We start from the raw sequence: 26,369 nt of genomic DNA, 5'->3' as shown, positions 1-26,369 counted from the left end.
GTACAGGGGGCATTACATATCTAAGCATCACTGGTACAGGGGGCTTTACATATTTAAGCAACACTGGTACAGGGGGCATTATGTATTTATGCTGCACTGGTACAGGGGGCGTTACGTGTCTAACCGGCACTGGTACAGGGGGCGTTATGTGTGTAAGCGGCACTGGTACAGGGGGCGTTACGTGTCTAAGCAGCACTGGTAGAGGGGAGTTACGTCTGTAAGCGGCACTGGTACAGGGGGCGTTACGTGTGTAAGCGGCACTGCTACAGGGGGCATTACGTGTCTAAGCGGCAATGGTGCAAAGGCGTTACATGTGTAAGCGGCACTGGTAAAAGGGGCATTACGTGTCTATGCGGCACTGGTACTGGGGGCATTATGTGTCTAAGCGGCACTGGTACAGGGGACGTTACATGTGTAAGTGGAACTGGTACCGGGGGCATTACGTATCTAAGCGGCACTGGTACAGTGGGGCGTTACGCATCTAAGCTGCACTGGTATAGGGAGCGTTACGTGTGTAAGCGGCACTGGTACAGGGGGCGTTATGTGTCTAAGCGGCACTGGTACAGGGGGCGTTATGTGTGTAAGCGGCACTGGTACAGGGGACGTTACATGTGTAAGCGGAACTGGTACCGGGGGCATTACGTATCTAAGCGGCACTGGTACAGGGGGCGTTATGTGTCTAAGCGGCACTGGTACAGGGGGCATTATGTGTGTAAGCGGCACTGCTACAGGGGGGCGTTACATGTGTAAGCGGCACTGGTAAAGGGGGTGTTACGTGTCCAAGCTGCACTAGTACAGGGGGCATTACATGTGTAAGCGGCACTGGTACAGGGGGCATTACGTGTCTAAGCGGCACTGGTACAGGGGGCGTTATGTGTGTAAGTGGCACTGGTACAGGGGGTGTTTCGTGTGTAAGCAGCACTGGTACAGGGGGCATTACATATCTAAGCATTACTGGTACAGGGGGCATTATGTAACTAAGCTGCACTAGTACAGAGGGCGTGACATGTGTAAGCGGCACTGGTACAGGGGGCATTATGTGTCTAAGCGACACTGGTACAGGGGGCATTATGTGTCTAAGCGACACTGGTACAGGGGGCATTATGTGTCTAAGCGACACTGGTACAGGGGGCATTACATATCTAAGCATCACTGGTACAAGGGGCATTATGTATCTAAACTGCACTGGTACAGAGGGCGTTGCATGTGTAAGCGGCACTGGTACAGGGGGCGTTACATGTGTAAGCAGCACTGCTACAGGGGCGTTACATGTTTAAGCGGCACTGGTACAGGGGGTGTTACGTATCTAAGCATCACTGGTACAGGGGGCGTTACGTGTGTAAGCGGCACTGGTACAGGGGGCGTTACATGTGTAAGCGGCACTGGTACAGGGGCCGTTACGTGTGTAAGTGGCACTGTTACAGGGGGCATTACGTGTGTAAGCAGCACTGCTACAGGGGGCGTTACGTGTGTAAGCGTCACCACCACAGGGGGTATTATGTGTGTAAGCGTCACTACTACAAGGGGTATTATGTGCGCTGTCCCTTTGTAATGTATGTGAGGGCGCAAATTTATTGTTTGCAGGGGGGCGCCAAACACCTTAGCACCGGCCCTGTATATATATAAAGAAAAGTGCAGGCACTCACCACTCTCCAAACAATTGCGAATTTAACACAGGAAGTTAAGCAAACTCATAGTAAGCCACCTCAAAGAAGCGTTAGGACCATTATACATTTCTCTAATGGGTGCAATATGCTTCTTTGAGGTGGTTTACTATGAGTTTGCTTAACTTCCTGTGTGTAAGTGGATGGGAGGGGTATGTGACATGTCTCGACTAAAAAGGTGGTCCATGGATTATTGTGCATTATGGGCTGCTGGGTGAAGACCGGTTGTGATTTTGTCTGTCTTGACAAAGGCTCAGATGGAGCTGAAACGTCGACATGCTGCTGATATGCAGTTTTAAATTGCTGCTAAATGTCAGTTAGAGATGCACCTGTGAGGTACAATAAATTTGCAATTGTTTGGAAAGTGGTGAGTGCCTATACTTTTCTTTGGATATCTATGGACTGTTAAAGCCCTTTATGGAGCACCGCCCATGGTGAATTTGTAGCAGTGAGTGTGGACCTACAGGATATATATATAGAGAGAGAGAGAGAGAGAGAGAGAGAGAGAGAGAGAGAGAGAGAGAGAGAGAGAGAGAGAGATGGAGCCACGTTTATCTTGGCTTCTCTGCTGCACCTAGGCACACCATGGTTTATTAGCATAAACCCTTCATCTATTGTTCTCAGCTGCCATACAATACAGAGAGAACAATACATAGAGGATTAAGTCTGACTGCCCTGGCTCAATTAATCATATTAAAGGCTCAGATAAAGATGGCTCCATCTATAGTATCTAGACACGTGTGTGTGTGTGTGTGTGTGTGTGTGTGTGTGTGTGTGTGTGTGTGTGTGTGTGTGTGTGTGTGTGTGTGTGTGTGTGTGTGTGTGTGTGTGTGTGTGTGTGTGTGTGCGTGCGTGTGTGCGTGTGTGCGTGGTATGCATATATTATACTTTTAGTGATTGAAGACGTTATAATTTAAATTTTTTATTTTAAGGCCCACCTGTCTTAAGTACCCTGGTCCCCCCCAAGCCTTAATCCAGCTCTGGGTGTCCCTGTCCCTGTGTGTGAGAGCCTTTACTTACCTCTATGGTGGTTTCTCTGTGACTGGAAACTTCTGCAGGGAAAGAGCCTTTCTGGGATGACAGGGTCTAGCCCCTGGATTTATTCTGTATATTCAGTTATATCAGTATTCAGTACACATATAGGCAATCACATGGTGTATAGTATACATTGGAATATAGCCAGTGTCATCATCATACAACATACGTTCAACCACATGATACATAGTAACAGAAGTTTTGGGGAAGGAGAAAATATGATCTTTCATAGTCAAACAATTTTATATTATTAATCTGTATTTGCTACTTTGGTATCATTTGTGTCAGTAATATGGGTTTCTTTAGAACTGGTGTCTTAATAAAAGATTGCTGTCTCCCAGCCTTTTCCTTCTAATCCTACCAGTTGTGCCCCCCTGTAACTGTGGAACTACATGTTCCAGCATGTCTGTGACTGAAAGTCACTGGGGACATTCAGCCCACAACACACAGCCAAGTCACTGGGGGGACATGCAGCCCACAACACACAGTCTTTTACTAAAGAAACTGCAGGGACAACAGGTGTTAATGCAGCTAGGGACAATACATTGTTGCCAGCTTCATGTCTCCTGATTGGATGCTCTAAAGCCCAGTACACACTACACGATCCCCGCCGATGCTGATATTGTACACACTTGCCGGTGCTGGCAGGGAAGTGAGCGATGGCGATGGCAGGGGGGAGCGGGGAGAACGACACCCATGCTGTCATTAACGAGGACCTCCCTCATCTGTACATGTTCAGACAAGGGAGGGGATCATTAAGGAGAGGCAGATTCCAGTCTGTACAGCAGAACATTGCAACCTTTTGATAAGACAGTCCTTGAATTATTCTACGGAGAACAGTGCCCTGTCCCTCAGGATCACACCTACTGCCGTGTCCTTTGGAGGAATAAACCTTACACGTATGGGCTTTATATATATGCATATAAATCCCTTCTTATATTGGAACCTTAAACCCTGAGTTCAGTTATACCGGAACTATGGGGGACATTTACTAAGCAGCAGGGCCGTAATTAGGTGTGTGCCGATGGTGCCTTGCCCACAATGCAATTGCACTGAAGGCGCACCATCTGGCAGCGCACCCCACTCGTCCGTCAGTTGTGTGTCATGAGGGAGTGTTGAACTTGCAATGTCTGCTGTCTGGCGGCGCCTGTGTTCCGCTGCCAACTCTGCCATGGATGGGGAGCGGTGGTGCAGGTGCCAAGTGTTACAAGCCAATGTGCGGTAAGTCCGCCAGTCAACCCCGCTGCCATCTGTGACATGGAGAGGGAGTGGTAGCGGGAGCGCTGGTTCAGGCGCCTGCTGCCGTACCTAAGCCGCTGCAGCGTGTAGTGATGTTGCGAGGGGAGACCCGGCACCTCAGCGCTGTAGGAGTGTGAAACTTTCTAAAAGGTGACATGTTGGATTCATCTGATGGGTAAGTATGATAGGCTCCTCGGATTTCCTGGAACAAATCCTGAAACTCAGACCACTTACCGTGGTTGCTGGTAAAGTAGTTGTCATGGTTTAAGTTGGGAAACAATGAAATGTTCTACATACCAATTGTGCAAACATTAATGACAATGTTTAGAATTAAAGTTTTATTTAACCGGAACGCTTCTTTCACTGTGAAAACTTGGAAACAGTTAAACCATACACAGAGTTTGGAATTCACTCAGTATATATTACTGACATAAAATACATCACAACACACAATAAGTAAATATCAATCTTATTAAGCTAAAGTTTTGGGATTGTCAAGGCATACATGGTCACATTTACTTTTCAGTTGGGGCCCCTTTTTGTAACCACGGAATCATTTGGTCAAGTAATATATATATATATATATATATATATATATTTATGTTTATAGTGCACTTTCTATAGTTAATAAATTTCCTGAAGAAAGTCACTGAATCCGTGCATCAGTAAGAGTTGCAACACAAAAGTCACACAAGTAGAAGCAAAGCTTATAAGCTTATCCTAACTAGTCACAGGGCTCTCTACTGTAATCCTGTCTGTGGCCATTTGCTACAATGTATCCTCATATGTAGATGCAGTACTATTAAAGTCTTTATATCCTTTTCTCTGTCAGCGTCCGGAGTCTTACCGGTACGCTGGGGCCGTGGGGCTGGCTTCTCGGGAGGCGTGCGGGCAGCGGCGGAGGTGGGCTGCTGCGCCGTGTCCAAGGGTAGCAGTAGCGGCGGTGAGCGGGTGCGCTAGTGGCGGCGGGACGCCGCTGCAGCGGGTCACTCTTGCTGAGCTGTTGCTAGGAGACCAGGGGCAGTGAGCTGTGTAGCTATGCAGAAAGGTCTGCATTACTGGTCGCTGCCATGTTGGAGACCAAGTTTGAGGCATAGTTCCTGTTTCCTGTTTCTTCCAGCCAATCCAGGGGAAGTTCTCCCTATAAAAGGGGGCTGGTTTAGGACAGGGACGCCATTGCTTCAAGTTACAACCCTGTTGTAGGTGCTTTAGCCTGTGCTCCCAGGATTCTTGCTGTATTCTGGTTACTCCTAACCCTGCTTAGCCAGTTCTCTGTTGCTGCTGCAGCCCTGTCGTTCCTAGCCTGCTGCTGCCTGTGGAAGCGCTCCTGGAAAACCCAGTCCAGTAAGACTCTTTGGACACGGTCGGTCCCGGGTCTTCTGCCTCATCTTTCAAGCCACACTCCACAGATCTTCATCTCCAGCCACGTCTTTAACCACCATCCACAGTTCCGCAGTTCATAATCTACAGCCTTGTCTTTCAAGCCACAGTCCACAGTCCTTTGTCTCCAGCCACGTCTTCAACCACCATCCACAGTACCGCAGTTCATAATCTACAGTCTCGTCTTTCAAATCACAGTCCACAGTTCTTTGCCTCCAGCCACGTCTATAACCACTATTCACAGTTCCGCAGTTCATTATTCACAACCTCGTCTTTCAAGCCATAACCTGCAGTTTTTTGTCTACAACTACGTCTTTAAGTCATCGTTCACCAGCCACAGTTCTCTACCTCAGCCCTGTCCATAAGAACTACAATCCACTGACTCTTAACTCCGTCCACGTTCTTTATTGCCCCTTGTCTCATGAGAAGGAACTATATCCAAACCCCTCGTCTCGTTCATCCACAGCCAACTACCTCCTTGGGCAAGTCTCAGCTGACGTATCCTCAAACCTCGCTAGACGTGACATTCTCTCTACTGATGGTGTTAATAAACGGTGCAATTTTATCCTGTTATAGCTTACTCCGGTAGGGGAAGGCACTATGTCTATGGAGAAAGTGATTTGTTGCGCAGAGGGGGTCGTCTGTTCCTGGGTGACCTTTGTGCTGGGGAAACCGGCTGCTCCTCGCAGTTGCAATTATTAGCTATTTGCGCGGCACAGCTTGTTCGGTCTAACTTATAGCATCCAGTCTCTGAAACAACTTGAGCAGGTAAACTGTATCTACAGTATGTGGTCTACACAGGTGACCTTGCGTCTTTTTATCATGGTGGCGGCTGATGCTGGGTGGCTAATAGGGGTACTCGCTATTACTGCGCTGTCCAACTGTGCTCATCCCAGAAACTACTGGACTGCGGTATTAGGAAACTTACAAGCTAGTGCAGCAAGGAAGGGGTTAATTGCTGACAGTCTACTCTGAGTGGGCACTAATGGGTATGAGGTAGGAAATAATTGTACAGATCCTCACAAGTGGAAGTTTAACAGGTCTCACCAATCTCTGCCTCTGGAGGTGATGTCCCCAGTCTCCGCTGCAAGCCGCCTGTCATCCCTGGAGCTGCGGCCAGTTGCCCAAATGCTGTGGCTGTCACTCAGGCAGGGTTGGGGCTGAGCCGTCTTTTCAGATCCCAGGTACCACCTCTGGTACTGCCTCTTGGGGTGGGGATCATCTGTCACCCCCCTCCTGCAGCTGGATAAAATGTAGGGGCCATCCGTCCGAGCTCTGCCCCTAGGCGGGGAGGCAGTGATGCCGTGCCTCCACTCCGCTCTCTGTCACTCACCGCTGCCAGCCGGACACACACAGGCAGCAGCATCGCAGGGAGAAGAACCGCTCCTTCACTTCTCTAGGCACAGGGAACCAGCAGCACAGCAATCAGGGCAGCAATCCACCTGGTGCGCTCCAACACACTGCGCCTCCAGTAAGCTCACCGCACTCTCCTGCAGTCCCCAATATGGCCGCCCAATGGACCCCCTCAACAGCTCTCCTGCCACGAGCCACATCAGTCGCCTGCACCCGGCGCGCGGGTTAAAGCTCCAGACCCGTGGCTGCACGCCAGTCCTGCGGCTGCTGTCCCACTGTGAAGCCGGGCTATACACAAATGTCCCTCATATTTTTGTGCACAATACAGGGTGTTGAGGACACAGGGGCCCAGTCCTTCAAGGGCATTCCACAGGAGGAAAGCAAGTGCCTGTAGTGTGTATATGATGGCTGCTGCTGCTTCTGGATGCCGCATCGCAGTAACAGACAAAACACACAAGCACACACACCCCCTTATGTGTAAGAAGGGGGATCTATATGGTTTAATTAATGTTTAAAAGGAGTCAGTAACAGGTAGAGACACACACACACACACACACACACACACACACACACACACACACACACACCCTTATGTGTAAGAAGGGTGATATATATGGTTTAAATGATGATTAAAAGGAGTCCCTTCACTTTAAAATAAAGTAGTTTAATTACTTGTTGAACAACAAATCTAAAAGTTGTTTTGTTTTTAACTTAGAACAAAACCGTTTAAGGGTGCTTAATTACTCTTCATAATATTATATGGGTATTATGGAGAAAGACGTCTAGCTGGACTCCTTATTAGAAAGTAAAATTTATTGTCCAACAAGGAATTATTTGGAATGTTTTTGCGCCTCCTTTTAAACATCATTTAAACCAAGTCTAAATCTCAGTCCCACTAACAGGGGACGTTTTTAAGGGGAGCAGCAGCATATATCTTTGTTAGCGCACGATTTGTCTGCTGCTTATGTGTAAAAAGGAGGACTCTGCCTGCCTTATGTACAAAACGGGGGACTCTGCTGCCTAATGTGTTAGAAGGGGGACTCTGCCTGCCTAATGTGTAAATAGGGGAATTTTACCTGCCGTACTGTGTAAAAGGGGACTCTACCTGCCGTACTGTGTAAAAGGGGAACTCTGCCTGCCGTAATGTGTAAAATGGGACTCTACCTGCCGTACTGTGTAAAAGGGAGCTATGTGGCCATGTCCCTTCCCCATGAAGCCACGCCCCTATATTTTTGGCGCATGCCTAAGGCGCGCATTGGCACTGTTTTATATTTGGTGGTGGGGGTGGTGATGCTGTTTCTTGCACACAGCGCTAAAATGTCTAGTTACAGCACTGCTAAGCAGTTATAAGAGCTTAGAAGTGAGCCAGTGGAGAAGTTACCCCATCAACCAATCAGCAGCTCTGTATAATTTTATAGTTTGCAAATTATAGAGGTTATTTCAGTGCTGATTGGCTGCCATGGGCACTTCTCCACTGGCTCACTTCTCCGCTCTTATCACTGCTTAATAAATGTCCCCATTTATCTCAGGAACACTGATACAGAGAATTGCATTAAAGTTAAAATCTCTGGTACTTGCTAAATACACAGTGATATTGCTAATATAGTAGGAAAAGTTATTATTTTATTGGATGTAATATTTGAGAGTGATTTGTTATATTGCATATAATATTTGAAAGCATAACATAACTTTCTGTCATTCGAATAAAAACGACCTCATTGAGGCCTTGAACACCATACTTGAGACTGGTCCTGTACTTTCATACCTCCGCCCTCATTAGGGAACCAGGGGCCAGATGTATGAAAGTGTGCTGTGGTTCCCGCTGACCACAGCGCACCTTAAGGCAGCATTTTGCGCTGCACCCATATGTATGAACGGCGTGTTAACGCCGTATGCACTGGCCGCCGCGCGCCCCCGCCACTTACCACTTCCCCACAGTACTGAATGGGAGACGAAGAGCAGAGGCAATGTATGATTGCCTCTGCTGTCCCTTTTCGTCTCCTGAAGCCGCCGGTCCGGAAAGCCTCCCCCGGGCAGGCGATGTGTTCAAAATGTGCAGTGGCTTATTTATTTATTTTTTGTTTTGAATAAACTTTATTTAACGTGGACATTCTTCTGCTGGTCCACACAGCTCTACTGCGCATGCGCCGGGGGCCTCTGGCGGTGCACACAGGAAGAAGGGTGCATGCGCACACATTGCGGTGCCGAGCTGATGTGGAAGGTGCGCTACCGCGGGAAAGGTAGGATAACGCACTCCCACATCGGCGGGGGCCTTAATCATACATTGTGGTGGCAGCTGCGGGCGTATCACCACGATAATGTGGTGATACGCCCCTGGACACATAACGTCCGTTAGGACGTTTTTTCATACATCACGTGGGAAACCGTAAATGGGAAATTTGGCTAAAGAACCCAGAGAACCTACCTAGGTTAGTGAATCTCATACACACCATGAAACAACCCTCCCAGTGTATTACAGAGTTATGATCCTCCCCCATGCTTCTTCAGCCTCATCCTCCATGTGTCTCTTCAGCCTCATCCTTCACTTGACAAACAAGCCGCATGCTTGGTGTGACTGGGATGCCTGTGCAGGGCCTCCTTAGAGGGGGGACTATTGGTACCAGAGTCCCAGGCTCTGACAGAGAAGGGGGCCCGACAGGACCCCTACTGCCATGTAATTACGTTTTTTTATATTCAACCCTGCACTCATGACATCATGCGCCGCTGAAAGAGAGAAAGCAAGAGCCGTGGCGCATGAGGCATAGGCAGAAGGTTAAATTAATAGTGCCATGAGGTGGCTGGCTGTGGAGCCCCCGGCTGGATAGACAGAAGGGGGATGCCTGGGGTCAGTCAGGTATGCATGATGCGGGGAAGATTTCAACTCGAGTCCGGAGTGTAGGCTGCGGCGTGCACAGCTCCTGGATGTCAGTGTCTCTTTCTACTGAATCCTGCATTTATGTCACTGTATAGCACCTCCTGTAGTGAGCCATCAACACATGGGAGCGACTGCGAACACAGGCGCCTGCTAGAATATCATGCAGCTGGGAAGAGGACACCACGAGACATCACTTAAACTAGAAACACAGGATTCAGTAGAAAGAGACACTGACACCCAGGAGCTGTGCCCTGCCAAAGCCTACACTCCAGATCTGGCAAGTAAACGGTGCAGAACTCCAGTCAGACGGTCACCTGGTCTACCTCCATTAAAACCAGCACCCTCTGCATGGGATAGGTCAAAATATAGCTGCGGCCAGCTTGACCCAAGGACCATAGATAAGCCCACTTACACTGCTGTAAATCAATGCGCATACTTAAACCAACGCCTGCACCCTATCAAACTATTTGTAATTTAGGGGCCCAGTTATCATAGATCCCATTTGCAAAGAGATCTAGGCATTAGCACCCAGGATCGCATTGCAGAATGCCATCGCACAGGCAGGGACAAGTGCTCCAAAAGGAGCATGCCCCTCCGATGTGCTGAGAGTGGGTGGGGCTGCTGCGCATACGCAGTCAACGTGATCGCCATGCACAGCGGCCATTTCTGGGGAACCTTACCAATCAGTAGACCATAGGCTGCAACAGGCTACCTCCATCTGAAGATGACAGTAGCCAATATTGGAAATGTTTCACATTCCAGATATCAGTAAATCTGACAGCATCGCATCCCCCATAGAAACCTGCCGGTGGGAATAGAGGAACCGCAGCTGGTACCTGCTGCGGTTCCTCCTTTATACATTCAGGGGTTACCTAATATTTACGTCTAACCCCTGAAAACGGGTGTTTTCGGGGATATAGCTACAAATATTTCGGGTGATTCAGACCTGATCACTGCTGTGCACACTGCACAGTGGGTGATTAGCAATAGAATGCGCATGTGTATGCACCGCAATGTGCATGCGTTTTGCCCAACAACAACGGGCATCACCAGTCAGCACCAGGATGATGCGAAAATTCTCATTGCATAATGTGTATCTGGCACTACTGGGGATGTATGTCTGTTTAGCACTACTGGGGGTGTATGTGTATCTGGCACTGCACTACTGGGGTCATTATGTGTATCTGACACTATACTTTAGACATTATGTGTAAGGAACACTTCTGTGGGCGTTATATGTAAGGCTGCTAATTGTGTGTGAAGGGGGGTGAAAATATATTTATTAATAATTTAATCATATTAAAGTGCAAGGCCATGCCCACTTTTCAAGGAGCATGGGGGATGGGGCTCTTACAAAATTATCAGCATTCGCTGACGATGTATTACTATATATTGACAACCCCAGAGACTCACTTGTGGGTATTCTTGAATTGTTGAATAGTTTTGGGAAAGTGTCAGGTTTTGGACGTTAATCTGTCTAAATCAGTTGGCTTATATTTAAAAGCTGGGACTGTACGACCAGGGTGGGGAAGACAGATACCTATAATTTGGGTCAAGTCATACAGTATATAACATATTTAGGCATTAAGCTCCCAAAATACCCATCAGAACTTCACAGAAATGTGAAAGAGGCGATAAACTCTATAACTGTAGAATTTGACAGTTGGCAGCATTTAATGTTGTCTTATTTGGGGAGGGCAAACTTAATTAAAATGTGTACTTTCCCATGCTTGTTGTTCATCTTGCAGTCATTGCAGATGATAATTAGTAGAACAGACTCGACCAAAATTATGATGTTATTTAGACGATTCATCTGGAAAGGAAAGAGGCCACGCATAGCTATGCTGAAACTGCAGCAAACAAAATTTAATGAAGTAATAAACTTCCCGTACATCAAATTTTATAATTCTGCGTCATTATTAAGATGTTTGAGGGATTGTATAAATGACAAAGACACACATGCTAACACTCAATTGGAAGCCCGATTTTCTAAAAAATAAAAAAAGAAAGAAAGAAAAAAGGTAACTTGATCACATTGCTTCATGGGATGGAGTCACTCTGAATATGATCAGGAATTGAAAGATAATCTGCTGTTGTGGACAGTTTATCACTTTTGGAACATTCTTAGATGCTCTAGGGCAGGGCTGGCCAAACCAGTCCTCGAGATCTACCAACAGTACACATTTTCCAGATCACCTAGCTGCTGCACAGGTGTAGTCATTACTAATTAAGATGTGCTGCATTCATTCCTAACTGACAATTCTACAGGTCTCCAGGAGGCCTGGAAAACCTGAACTGTTGGTAGATCTCGAGGACCGGTTTGGCCAGCCCTGCTCTAGGGATTTAGGGTCACATAAGTTGCTATATCTGCCATTTCTTGGTAACAGCGAGTTCCAGCATGGGTAGGCGGACTTTCCGTTCACGGCATTTTATTGTGAGAGTCTGAAAGATATAAGAAATCTGGTTATTCCTATAAATGGAAAAACCCATGACATTTGCACAGGCACAACAGTCCTATCCGATTATTCTGAGATACCCGTTAGCATTTTTTCAAATGCAGCATTATGTCAGTTCAGTACTTAAGTCTTTGGGGTCAACCAAATTAGCTTTGAAGAGTTTAAAGTGCCGTTGCAATGGCACCTGATCTTGCACACTTCATGACCTCGAACCAGCCCCAATTTGCACAAAACTGCTCAGACCTCTATGGGGTGGCGAGCAGTTTTGTGCGAATTCAGCCCACCGTAAAGTGCGGCCCCTGTCACGACGATTTGCATCTGCGATATCGCAGCTAATCAGATTGGCCCCTTTGTCTGCATCAGACTTAGACAATAATCTAGATGGAATCTTGAGGTCCTCCCCCGCCACAAGGAAAGCCCTGTCTATACATTACAGAATACTTACTACACCTATGGATCATTCTAGATCGCAATCGGGTATACAACAGTGGATGTCAGATTTTCCTACACTTACATGTGTTATATTGCTTATAAATTTAACGAATTCCTGTAAATGAATACCTTCGGCACAATATCATAAAATGTTTTATAACATTATCCATGTCAGGGTTCTGATTTTGTCTGTTCCCGGAGGGGGCACTAGTGGGTCAGTGTTGGAATGACGTATGAAATGTGGAGGCTGAATAAAAGTCCTGCGCATATGCGCTGATGTTTAATAAACACAAAGGTCACAGAACAATGATATAACAATAGATGGTACGTAGCATTGGTAGTAGCAGAAATGAAATGATAAACGGTTACTGAATCCAAGGTGGTAATAAAAAGTCTCTGGCAACACAAATATATATTGGTGATAAGTTGATGGCTGAATGCAGAAGGTTTAAAGCAAATAAAGTCTGACAAAACGTGAAACAACTTGGTAACTGGATGCAAATGGTTTTAAGCAAAATAAAGTCACTGGTAACACAAATGTGAAATAACTTGGTAACTGGATGTAAACGGATTTGTAAATAATAACTGAAACAAAGCAGCACTCCGGTAACGTGGAATAACTTGATAAATGAATGCAAATGGTTTGGAAAAGAGAACTCCGGTGATACTTGCAAAGTACACAGTCTCTGATTACAAAACGTGGAATAACTTGGTAAATGAATGCAAATGGTTTAGAAGAAAAAACTCCGGTAATACTTGTAAAGCACACAGTCTCTGTATAGTTCAGTTCTTATTACCACACAGGGCCCAAGCAGGAGATAGTCCCAATACAACAAGCTTTGTATGAGTTGGTATAAATCTAACGAGGTGCACAGGTAAAGCAATGGAACAAACTCCTGAGGAGAGTCTCTTACTGCTGATGAGCAGCGGCTGGCTGTGGCTGGAGTCTGTAGCAGAATGAAGGAAATGCAGGGTGATGAAATGAAGCGATGAGAAGAATCACAGGGAACCACTGAAGACAGGAACATGAGAACCAGGAGAACTTGAGACACCAATGTGACTCGTTGTCCAAGGCGATGAGACCGAGCCACGAACTGGAACTTATACCCCCTGCTGTGTGATGATTGGATGTTGAACTCTGAGAACACACCCCGCTGGATGGGGTGTCCAGATCAGCTGAGAATTAGCTGGAGCTAATGATTCATCAGGAGAGTAATTCTGCAATGCACTGCTGATTGCTGGCTGGGCTCAGTAGTGCACCGGGAGTTAATGCTGTTAACTAGAAGCACTGTGTACTCCAGGCTGCTGGCTAAAACCAGTAGTTTACCAAATGATAGTACTGGTTGGGTGGAGCACAGTGAGCTGTGGGCTGCAGGAGACTGATCAGCAGAAACAGGAGCCAAGAGATGTGGTTCAAGGGTACTCAGCGACATTAGTTATGACGCTCGCGGACAGTGCATTCATGCAGCCGCAACTGGGGCCGTGACCTCCGGAGGCCTGCACACCAGCACGCTGGCGAGATGCTGCTTAACGCCGATTCCTGACAATCCACAGGGTATAGTACTCCCAACATAGGCAAAATGGCGGGTATGACTGATTCAGACGAATGTCTTAAATGTCGCTCTCCCAAAGCAGATCTAATACATTGCTTTTAGGACTTGTTCTATGCTGCGTCGGCTTCAAGTTAGACACTATGCTACTGAACAGCTAATAAATGTCCTCCCATTTACAGCAGAGTGGGCAATCGTTGGGATTACTCCAGAAAGACAGAGAATCACAAAGGGTTGTAAGAGCTTGTTGATGGCAATAAGCTCGGCAGCTGGCAAAGCTATACTGCAATCATGGATTCTACATAGCCCCCTACGTTATCTATATTTAAGGGGAAATTGTATTCCAAATGCACTGGTTAGAGACCACATTACATAAGGATAAACTGGTTGGGCGTTTTTTCGAATCCTGGGAGAGCTATATAGCAACTCTTTCTGTAGATTATCACAGTAGAATAAGGAGCTTGCTTAAGAATACAGAATGGTATGAAACAAGAGTGCTACTGGGTGACCCCCTATCAGGTTGGAAACTTGAGTTTCCAGGATTTTGGTGATAAGGGATGTCTCTGGACCCTGGTTTCCTCGCGGACATAGAATGACCGAGCTGCAGGTTTCTTGTTATGCAACTTGAGATGTATTTTACTTAAATTATTATATAGGGAGTGAAGGCTTAGGTACAGTATTTGTAACAATGTTATGTTTGGTGCAACCAAAACTTCCCTGAAAATTTTTTGTCGGATTCGGGTGTGTTTTGGATTCGGGTGTTTTTTTTTCAAAAACCCCTCAAAAACAGCTTAAATCATAGAATTTGGGGGTCATTTTGATCCCATAGTATTATTAAGATCAATAACCATAATTTCCACTCATTTCCAGTCTATTCTGAACACCTCACACCTCACAATATTATTTTTAGTCCTAAAATTTGCACCAAGGTCGCTGGATGACTAAGCTAAGCGGCTCAAGTGGCCGGCACAAACACCTGGCCCATCTAGGAGTGGCACTGCAGTGTCAGACAGGATGGCACTTAAAAAAATTGGCCCCAAATATCAAATGATGCAAAGATAAATTAGAGAAAAAAGAGGTGCAAGATGGAATTGTCCTTGGGTCCTCCCACCCACCCTTATGTTGTATAAACAGGACATGCACACTTTAACAAACCCATCATTTCAGCGACAGGGTCTGCCACACGGCTGTGACTGAAATGACTGGTTGGTTTGGGCCCCCACCAAAAAAGAAGCAATCAATCTCTCCTTGCACAAACTGGCTCTAGAGAGGCAAGATGTCCACCTCCTCCTCATCGTCCGATTCCTCACCCCTTTCACTGTGTACATCCCCCTCCTCACAGATTATTAATTCGTCCCCACTGGAATCCACCATCTCAGGTCCCTGTGTACTTTCTGGAGGCAATTGCTGGTGAATGTCTCCACAGAGGAATTGATTATAATTCATTTTGATGAACATCATCTTCTCCACATTTTCTGGAAGTAACCTCGTACGCCGATTGCTGACAAGGTGAGCGGCTGCACTAAACACTCTTTCGGAGTACACACTTGAGGGGGGGCAACTTAGGTAAAATAAAACCAGTTTGTGCAAGGGCCTCCAAATTGACTCTTTTTTCCTGCCAGTATATGTACGGACTGTCTGACATGCCTACTTGGATGCGGTCACTCATATAATCCTCCACCATTCTTTCAATGGTGACAGAATCATATGCAGTGACAGTAGACGGCATGTCAGTAATCGTTGGCAGGTCCTTCAGTCCGGACCAGATGTCAGCACTCGCTCCAGACTGCCCTGCATCACCGCCAGTGGGTGGGCTCGGAATTCTTAGCCTTTTCCTCGCAGCCCCAGTTGTGGGAGAATGTGAAGGAGGAGCTGTTGACGGGTCACGTTCCGCTTGACTTGACAAGTTTCTCACCAGCAGGTCTTTGCACCTCTGCAGACTTGTGTCTGCCGGAAAGAAAGATACAACGTAGGTTTTAAATCTAGGATCGAGCACGGTGGCCAAAATGTAGTGCTCTGATTTCAACAGATTGACCACCCGTAAATCCTGGTTAAGCGAATTAAGGGCTCCATCCACGAGTCCCACATGACTAGCGGAATCGCTCCATTTTAGCTCCTCCTTCAATCTCTCCAGCTTCGTCTGCAAAAGCCTGATGAGGGGAATGACCTGACTCAGGCTGGCAGTGTCTGAACTGACCTCATGTGTGGCAAGTTCAAAGGGTTGCAGAACCTTGTACAACGTTGAAATCATTCTCCACTGCGCTTGAGTCAGGTGCATTCCCCCTCCTTTGCCTATATCGTGGTTAGCTGTATAGGCTTGAATGGCCTTTTGCTGCTCCTCCATCCTCTGAAGCATATAGAGGGTTGAATTCCATCTCGTTACCACCTCTTGCTTCAGATGATGGCGGGGCAGGTTCAGGAGTGTTTGCTGGTGCTCCAGTCTTCGGCATGCAGTGGCTGAATGCCGAAAGTGGCCCGCAATTCTTCGGGCCACCGACAGCATTTCTTGCACTCCCCTGTCGTTTTTTTAAAAATTCTGCACAATCAAATTCAATGTATGTGCAAAACATGGGACGTGCTGGAATTTGCCCACATGTAATGCATGCACAATATTGGTGGCGATGTCCGATGTTACAAATCCCCAGGAGACTCCAATTGGGGTAAGCCATTCTGCGATGATGTTCCTCAGTTTCAGTAAGAGGTTGTCAGCTGTGTGCCTCTTATGAAAAGTGGCGATACAAAGCGTAGCCTGCCTAGGAATGAGTTGGCATTTGCGAGATGCTGCTACTGGTGCCACCGCTGCTGTTCTTGCTGCGGGAGGCAATACATCTACCCAGTGGGCTGTCACAGTCATATAGTCCTGAGTCTGCCCTGCTCCACTTGTCCACATGTCTGTGGTTAAGTGGACATTGGGTACAACTGCATTTTTTAGGACACTGGTGACTCTATTTCTGACGTCTGTGCACATTCTCCGTATCGCCTGCCTTGAGAAATGGAACCTAGATGGTATTTGGTACCGGGAACACAGAACCTCAAACAATTCTCTAATTCCCTGTGAATTAACGGTGGATATCGGACACACGTTTAACACCACCGCAGCTGCCAAGACCCGAGTTATCCGCTTTGCAGCAGGATTACTGCTATGATATTTCATCTTCCTCGCAAAGGACTGTTGGACAGTCAATTGCTTACTGGAAGTAGTACAAGTGGTCTTCCGACTTCCCCTCTGGGATGACGATCGACTCCCAGCAGCAACAACAGCAGCGCCAGCAGCAGTAGGCGTTCACTCAAGGATGCATCGGAGGAATCCCAGTCAGGAGAGGACTCGTCAGACTTGCCAGTGACATGGCCTGCAGGACTATTGTTTTTCATGTCTAATGAGGAAATTGACACTGAGGGAGTTGGTGGTGTGGTTTGCAGGAGCTTGGTTACAAGAGAAAGCGATTTAGTTGTCAGTGGACTGCTTCCGCTGTCACCCAAAGTTTTTGAACTTGTCAATGACTTCTGATGAATGCGCTCCAGGTGACATATAAGGGAGGATGTTCCTAGGTGGTTAACGTCCTTACCCCTACTTATTACAGCTTGACAAAGGCAACACACGGCTTTACACCTGTTGTCCGCATTTCTGTTAAAATAATTCCACACCAAAGAGGTGATTTTTTTTGTAATTTGACCAGGCATGTCAATGGCCATATATTCGTCCCACGGACAACAGGTGTCTCCCCCGGGTGCCTGACTTAAACAAACCACCTCACCATCAGAATCCTCCTTGTCAATTTCCTCCTCAGCGCCAGCAACACCCATATCCTCATCCTGGTGTACTTCAACAGTGACATCTTCAATTTGACTATCAGGAACTGGACTGCGGGTGCTCCTTCCAGCACTTGCAGGGGGCGTGCAAATGGTGGAAGGCGCAAGCTCTTCCCGTCCAGTGTTGGGAAGGTCAGGCATCGCAAAAGACACAATTGGACTCTCCTTGGGGATTTGTGATTTAGAAGAACGTACAGTTCTTTGCTGTGCTTTTGCCAGCGTAAGTCTTTTCATTTTTCTAGCAAGAGGATGAGTGCTTCCATCCTCATGTGAAGCTGAACCACTAGCCATGAACATAGGCCAGGGCCTCAGCCGTTGCTTGCCACTCCGTGTCGTAAATGGCATATTGGCAAGTTTACGCTTCTTATCAGACGCTTTTAATTTAGATTTTTGAATAACTTTACTTTAGACGACGTTGATGGCGTTTCATTGTCTCGGCCATGACTAGTGGCAGCAGCTTCAGCACGAGGTGGAAGTGGATCTTGATCTTTCACTATTTTACCCTCCACATTTTTGTTCTCCATTTTTTAATGTGTGGAATTATATGCCAGTAATATATCAATAGCAATGGCCTACTGTACTGTACTATATATGTATACTGTTGGTCACCAAAATGCTGCACTGTAATACTAGAAGCTGTAGAAAAGTATATATATTATTGTATATATCAGTACAGAGCGGTGTAACTGTGACACATGTGTCCTGACAAGCAGTATAGAAGCTATAGAATAGTATATATATTACTGTATGTATATATATAATCAGTACAGAGCGGTGTAACTGTGACACATGTGTCCTGACAAGCAGTATAGAAGCTATAGAATAGTATATATATTACTGTATATATATATCAGTACAGAGCGGTGTAACTGTGAAACATGTGTCCTGACAAGCAGTATAGAAGCTATAGAATAGTATATATATTATTACTGTATATATATATATATATATATATATATATATCAGTACAGAGCAGTGTAACAAGCAGTATAGAAGCTATAGAATAGTATATATATATCTGTATATATAGTTGATGCAAACGGATCGGCACTCACCTAATGTGTGCTACTGTGCTCCGGTGCCCACTGAAAATTCATTACAAGCAGCAATTCCATCCCATACAGCGGCACTCGGAGTCTGATTCAAAAGGTGCAATAAAGTGCTTTTAATCGGTCATGGTAACAATTTGCAGTCCAACGTTTCGGGGTGTAACCCACCCCTTTGTCAAGGTGAGCAAACGAAAAGTGAAATAAAACAAAAATGACATACCTTTATATGTGTAGGAGACCCGTCGGCGGGAAGCTGTGTGCAGGTAAAAGCTCTGGTTTCTGTCCAGCTAATGTGACGTGTATGTGTGTAGACTGGGATCACGTGATCACGCTGTCCGGCGCACCATCCTGGCGTTGCCATGGTTGCCTCCAGTAAACGGAAGTCTCACTGCTTTCTCGTCGTGGCCATGGCAACCAAAGCCGTCCGTGCGGTCGCGTCTTCAGCGAGATCACTGTCCCCTGCTGTGTATAGTGCATTGCTGGGAACAGAGACAAAAATAAAGTGACGTGAACACTGAAGTGATACTAAACTTATGCACCACTGGGAATACCTGGTCTATTAAACTCTATGGCGTACAAGTGTAAATATGTGGAAAGAATGTCGTTACTGTGAGATGGTGTATCCACTACAGTGTGAGATGTTGTCATAAAGCAGACACAAAGAAAATGTGTCATTCACTGGGTGCCACTTCTATAGGGCATAGATCAAAGTTTGTCTGTGTCTGTACTATGTATAATGCTCGTCCTCACTGATATGGACCACCATCCTGTATGTTAGGTATACAATCTACTATAGCACTTCATAGGTTACTATACAATACTATAATATCAAAACAAAGTAAAAGTCCCATGTCACAATCTTTGGTATGTCCTGTGTTGTAACTGACACACTCCATATTATTCAGCATAAGGCTCTATGCCTCTGTCCGTTGGATACCAAGATTTTCAGAAGACACTCCATTGTATCCTATCATTAAGGCCAGTCGGTCTGGTGGTGTTGAGATTGAATTGCCATCGTGCCTCTAGTTTCAATAGAGCTCCAGCTCTATCTCCGCCTCGAATATTTTTTGGAATGTGGTCAATGATTTGGAAGTTCAGTTCATTTAGAGAATGACCCCTCTCCGCGTAGTGTCTCGCCACAGGTTGGTCAGATTTTTTCTGACTGAGTGCCACTTTAACTGAAGACCTATGCATTGCAAAGCGTTCCCTAGCTGTGCGTACTGTCTTCCCCACATATTGTAATTTGCACGGGCAAGTTATTAAATACACTATGTGGGTAGTAGTGCATGTCAAGACATGCCGTATAGAATATATGCGACCCGTGGCAGTAGATGTGAATGAACCTCCAGTGCTCATATTTTTGCATGTCTCACATCCCAAGCATCTGTAGCACCCAGGGGTCTTAGTTAAAAATGTATTAGGTGGCGGTGTTTTAAAATTTGTAATGTCAGCATGTACTACAAAATCTCTAATGGTCTTCCCCTTGGTGTAACAGGCCATGGGCCGTTTCTTCTGTAAGGAGCGAAGTTTCTGGTCTGTAGTTATAATGGGCCATAAGGCTGTTAGTGCCCTGGGTATCACCGGGCTTGTGGTGTTATACCTAGACACAAAGGGTATAATTTGGTTGGTCTTCTTTTCTTTAGATTGTAGGAGATCATCTCTTTTGATGGTAGCCACCTGTTGCTCCAGCTCGTATAGTGTCCTACGTTGATATCCTCTGTCTACAAAGCGTTCTGTTACATCTGAAAGTGCTCCTTTGAGTGCAGATGGGTTGCTAGTGATCCTGGCTGCCCGAATGTATTGAGACTTAGGTAGTCCTTTTTTCAACGCCCTAGGGTGGTGGCTGTTATACCTGAGCAACGTGTTTTTATCGGTGGGTTTGTGATAGATGTCAGTTTGTAATCCATCGGAGGTGATTGACACGTTGACGTCCAAATAATTTAATTGTTTTGCATCACTCTGTGCTGTCACCTTAATGGGTGATGCCCTGTTGTTGATGAACTGAATCATTGCTTCAAACTTGTCTTGCCCACCGGTCCATAGAATGAATACGTCATCTATGTATCTTGTATAGTGAAGTATATGGTGAGAGAACTCTTGGTTCATAAAGAACATATGTTGTTCCTCTTCCATCATAAAGACGTTCGCGAAGGACGGGGAAACATTACTTCCCATGGCACACCCGCTAAGTTGGCGGTAGAATCTACCGTCAAAAAGGAAGTAATTGCGTGTTAGCGTGAGTTCAAGTAATTTTAGAAACAAAGTGTGATCCAGCGATTTCATATCAGTTTGCACAAGGAACTCTTTCATAGCGGTTAGTCCATGATCGTGGGGGATGCTAGTATACAAGCTGCAGATGTCTACAGTGCATATTAGAGTATTAGGTGGTATAGCGGAGATGGATTTAAGTTGCTTGAGAAAGCTGGTGGTGTCCTTTAGATGGTGAAGCTGCTGGCCAATGAGTGGCTGTACTAGACTATCCAGAAATGTAGAGACAGGCTGATAGATGGATTTGTGTGCTGAGATTATCGGCCTGCCAGGCGGATTGGTCATACTTTTATGTACTTTGGGTACCGTATATAAAATCGGTGTTACTGGGAACGGCTGCTGTAAGGCTGTACGTAGCTTGGTGGAGATTAGATGCGTTTTTACTGCCATGTCAAGAATATCGTCTAGTTCCTTCTTATAGAGTATGGTGGGGTCTGTTGCCAGTGCCTCGTATACATTATGATCGGCTAGCTGCCTATATATTTCAGTCTTGTAATCGGTCACATTCTGGATCACAATCCCGCCCCCCTTGTCGGCTGGGCGGATCACGATGTCCTTGCATTCCCCCACTTGTTTGAGGGCTTTATACTCAGATTTAGACAGATTATAGTGGATCTTGTTAGTGGCAGCCGCATATTTTGACACAGATTCATCAACTAATCGCGTAAAGGTTTTAATAGATGGGTTTGAAGAAGCTGGATCAAATTTAGATTCTCGTACGGTGTTTATAAAATCTTGATGTGAGTCAGGAGGAGCCATAGGGACATGTTCTTGAAAATGTTCCTGCAATCGTAATTTTCGGGCAAATTTATATAGTTCAGTTTGCCAATTCAGCTCATAAAATTTGGTGGTGGGGACAAATGACAAACCGTAATTAAGGACCTTACTTTCCAGTTGAGTTAACTGGCGGTCTGAAAGGTTAAATATTACGTCTTCTTTCTGGCGGAGGTGTTTCTGGAGCCTCGTATTCTGTTGGCCCCGGCGGGTGGGCGTCCTTTTAATTTTGTGCCTGCCTGTTCGGCAGGCTGTATCGGTAAAGGGGTATTAGTATGCTCAGAGGGGCCTTCAGAGTCGACTATTGCAAAGTCGCTGTCACTGTTAGAAGTTGCTGCTTCCCTTGGGCGTTCCTCCCTTCTCCTCCGCCAGCTGTTTCTCGACCTATAATTATACGGTTTATGGTTACCTGGTTCCCCTCCTGATAACCATCGGTAGACTTGGTTATTTTCATAGTCTTCCTTCACCACTACTTGTTTTCCTCGTTTAAATTTAATGAGCTCTTTTTTATGAAAATCAATTTGTGTCTGGATTTTATGAACAATCTGCTGGTTGGCTTCTGCTGTTAATAACTGTCGGTGTTCCTCTTCAAATTGCTGGATCTTATCTCTGGTGGTTTTAAGTTCCCGTGCGGCCTCCTCAATGACAAGTAGCATGAGGTCCATGCTGCACTTGTTTAGAATTCCTATCCAGCGTCCACAAAACTCCGTGTTGAAGCGGCCAATAGTTGGGACATTGCGTACACGGAAACCTCTAGGGATCATTTTATCGCGATGATAGTTGGAAAGTGTTGTATAGTAACCTATGAAGTGCTATAGTAGATTGTATACCTAACATACAGGATGGTGGTCCATATCAGTGAGGACGAGCATTATACATAGTACAGACACAGACAAACTTTGATCTATGCCCTATAGAAGTGGCACCCAGTGAATGACACATTTTCTCTGTGTCTGCTTTATGACAACATCTCACACTGTAGTGGATACACCATCTCACAGTAACGACATTCTTTCCACATATTTACACTTGTACGCCATAGAGTTTAATAGACCAGGTATTCCCAGTGGTGCATAAGTTTAGTATCACTTCAGTGTTCACGTCACTTTATTTTTGTCTCTGTTCCCATGCACTATACACAGCAGGGGACAGTGATCTTGCTGAAGACGCGACCGCACGGACGGCTTTGGTTGCCATGGCCACGACGAGAAAGCAGTGAGACTTCCGTTTACTGGAGGCAACCATGGCAACGCCAGGATGGTGCGCCGGACAGCGTGATCACGTGATCCCAGTCTACACACATACACGTCACATTAGCTGATACACAGAAAGGGTGCACACCAGCAATTCTGCGCAATAAAATGGATAGAGCTGCCCTGCTTCTTCACTCAGTGGGACAAACACATAAATCCCGTTTATACAAGATATAATACAATAAAGTGCAGTGTGCATTGGCGCTCATACCATAAGATGAATATCTATTTTTCACAAATAGGATTAGACCAATGGATAAAATGGAATATATTTAATGGCTAAAAATGATAATATACATATGCATAAATAGCAGAAATCTGATAAAATACAAAGATGGAACCTGCAGACAGTGTCTGATGCAAAGTGACTGTGCATATAAGGGAGTAAGAATCTCTCACCATATCATGGCCCTGCGGTGGGCTAGCTTTAAAAAAGCAGTTTGCGGTCCAGAGCTGATACAGCCCGGCACCACCGCACAGGGCTTAGATCAGCAAATGAGTCCCGGAAAGGTCACTGCTCCACAGGTCCTGGTGTAGTTCGTTCTAATTGACAACGCGTTTCGGTAGGTAAGTCCTACCTTTTTCAAGTCATGGATAAGTCTGTTGTGACCTACTGGGGTTTTTATACCCATTATCCTAATTTTTATTGAAGTCACCTGTACTCTGAAGGCGGAACGATGTTTCTCTGGCATGTATTGCCGGAAGTGACGCACCTTGCGTTCCAGCGCTAACCGGAAGTTGACATCGCATGCGTTCCATGTCTCCGGCATCTATTGCCGGAAGTGACGCACCTTGCATTCCAGCACTAACCGGAAGTTGACATCGTGTGCGTTCCATGCATTCTGAGAGCGGAATATTGAGATAGAGATCCTCCACGGTCATATTTCGTTTTGTGTATTCATAACAGCAGATGGAGGTTATAAACGGACTATCTGTAGTACATGATTCTGTTTCCAAACTGGCACGATCATTGGTGAGTCCTCATCCGCCATTTTGGTTAAGGGAAAGGTCCCGCATTTTTCCAATTCTTAGGATTTCAACTCTTTCCATATTACCTTTATTTAAACTTTTTCTTCAGGAAATTAACCCACTCTGACCAAGCTCAGTGGTACTTCGTATTCCCACTAGTCCTTCCCTAATACCCGAGTGGGTTTATTCCTTATCCAAGGTATTTCATATGGAATTCCATAGTTGTTCAGAAAGTGACATGTAGAGATAAAAAATGTAAAATGAGAATAGTTAAAACAAAGGATAAAAACATGATGTGATAATACAAGATTAATCTAAAAACCACTTTAATTCAAAATCAGAGTTATGACCATTGGGTTTCAAGGAGTTAAGATCAAATATCCAGCGCATCTCACTCTGCGCCAAACGTTTTTCGAGATCCCTATTTCGCCAATTGGTTTTTACTTGCTGGATGCCCAGATACCTAATTATATTTCCCTCACATTTATTGTGCACTTTACCAAAGTGTTCTGAAAATGGGTGACTCTCCAGGCCTTTGCGGATATTGTAGACATGTTCCGCCATTCTAGTTTTTAAAGGCCTGGAGGTTTTGCCCACATATAAAAGCCCACATTTACACTCAAGGAGATAGATCACGTTCCTTGAATTGCATGTGATGAAATCCCTGATTTTGTGTTTATTCCCCTTCACTGTAAACTCTGTGGTTTTCCGTGGGAGGTCTTTTTTATATGTGGTTCGACACATTAGACACGCTCCACACCTGTTGAAGCCCTGGTTGCATGTCCTAACCAGGGATTTGTCTGGTAAACTACTTTTCACCAGGCAGTCCTTGAGGGATTTTGCTTTTTTATAAATAAACATAGGTTTATTAGGAAGGATTTTTCCAATAACTGGGTCATCCTGCAGGATCCTCCAATTTTGTTTGAAAATCCGTTCAATCTTTTTGTGGTGAGCTCCATATTTAGTTACAAAAGCCCATTCGTAGGGATTGTCACTTGATTTCTTTGGCATTTTTTCTAGTAGAAGTGTCTTCCTATCTATTTTAGTTACTTGTTCTTCTGCCTTCCCTAGAATGGACTCAGGGTACCCCTTTTCTCGAAAACGGTCTCCCATCTCTTTTAATTGGATGCCAAGTATTTCAGGATCAGAGCAATTTCTTTTGAGACGTTTGTATTGACCGACTGGGATATTTTCTAACCACTTGTGGTGGTGCTCACTATCAATATTTATATATGCATTGGAGTCAGTGGGTTTCCGATGTGCTGATGTACAAATGGAATTTCCCTTGTTATAAATTTTAAGATCTAAAAAGACTAACTCTTTCTTGCTCTGAGTAAAAGTAAGGTGAATATTAAAATTGTTTTGGTTCAATGATTCTAAAAAGGGAAGTAGACTTTCGTCCGTACCCCTCCAAATAAATAAAATATCATCTATGAATCTCCACCATGACACCAGGTTCACCCCTGCCATTCTCATAGCATCCACAGTTTGCATCTCCCAATAGGCCATGTACAGATTTGCATAGCTAGGGGCGAACCTGGTGCCCATGGCGGTGCCACGGATCTGGAGATAATAAACGCCTTCAAAATAAAAATAATTATTATTGAGGATAAAATCAATGGATTCCAGAATGAATGACTGTACCACGTCTTTGTATTCACTTTTTTGTAAAAAGAACTCTATGGCTCTTTTTCCCTCATTCCAATTTATAATGGTATAGAGGGTACTAACATCGGCACTCACCATTGTACATTCGTTAGTCCAAGAGACTTCCTCCAGCTTTCTCAGGACATCCCCTGTGTCTTTCAAGAATGCTGGAGTCTTGGTCACTAAAGGCTGAAGGAAGGAATCAACCATCGCTGACAAATTCGATGTCAGACTGTTCGTACCTGTGATTATAGGTCGACCCGGCGGGTTTGTCATATCCTTATGGATCTTGGGCAGGATATAGATGGTGGGAGTTGATGGATTATCTAGGTGTATAAAATCCCGTTCTGTACTGGATATGGCTCCCACCTCTACTGCCCTCTTAGATAATTCCTCTAACTTCTTACTCATGTTGGTAAGAGGGTCCGCCTTCAGTTTCCTGTAGGTGCCTACGTCTCCCAATTGTCTCTCAATTTCCCCGATGTAATGGGACTTATTCATAAGAACAACCCCCCCGCCCTTGTCTGCAGGTTTTATGATCACATCCTTATTATTCTGCAGAGACAATAGGGCCATTTTTTCTTTTTGTGTGAGGTTACTGGTTTTACATTTAGG

The 26,369-nt window shown here is 45.4% G+C and overlaps 1 protein-coding gene across 4 annotated transcripts in view; it reads right to left on the bottom strand.

Annotated features, from left to right (window-relative positions):
- LOC134945548 (farnesyl pyrophosphate synthase-like) overlaps window positions 1–26,369 on the bottom strand; it is a 105,290-nt gene that overhangs the window by 61,102 nt on the left and 17,819 nt on the right. Inside the window, exon 3 of one of the 4 annotated variants that reach the window (XR_010182130.1) lies at window positions 11,387–11,988. The exons of the other annotated variants lie outside the window; for them this stretch is intronic. The gene's annotated coding sequence lies outside the window, so the exon portion shown is untranslated. Of the gene's footprint in view, window positions 1–11,386; window positions 11,989–26,369 lie in introns of those variants that run through there. 4 annotated transcript variants of the gene reach the window in all.

Source organism: Pseudophryne corroboree, chromosome 7, assembly GCF_028390025.1.
Source record: "Pseudophryne corroboree isolate aPseCor3 chromosome 7, aPseCor3.hap2, whole genome shotgun sequence".
NCBI classification, from domain to species: Eukaryota; Metazoa; Chordata; class Amphibia; order Anura; family Myobatrachidae; genus Pseudophryne; species Pseudophryne corroboree.
The sequence above is the reverse complement of the archived record's forward strand: the minus strand, read 5'-3'. Positions and strand labels throughout refer to the sequence as shown.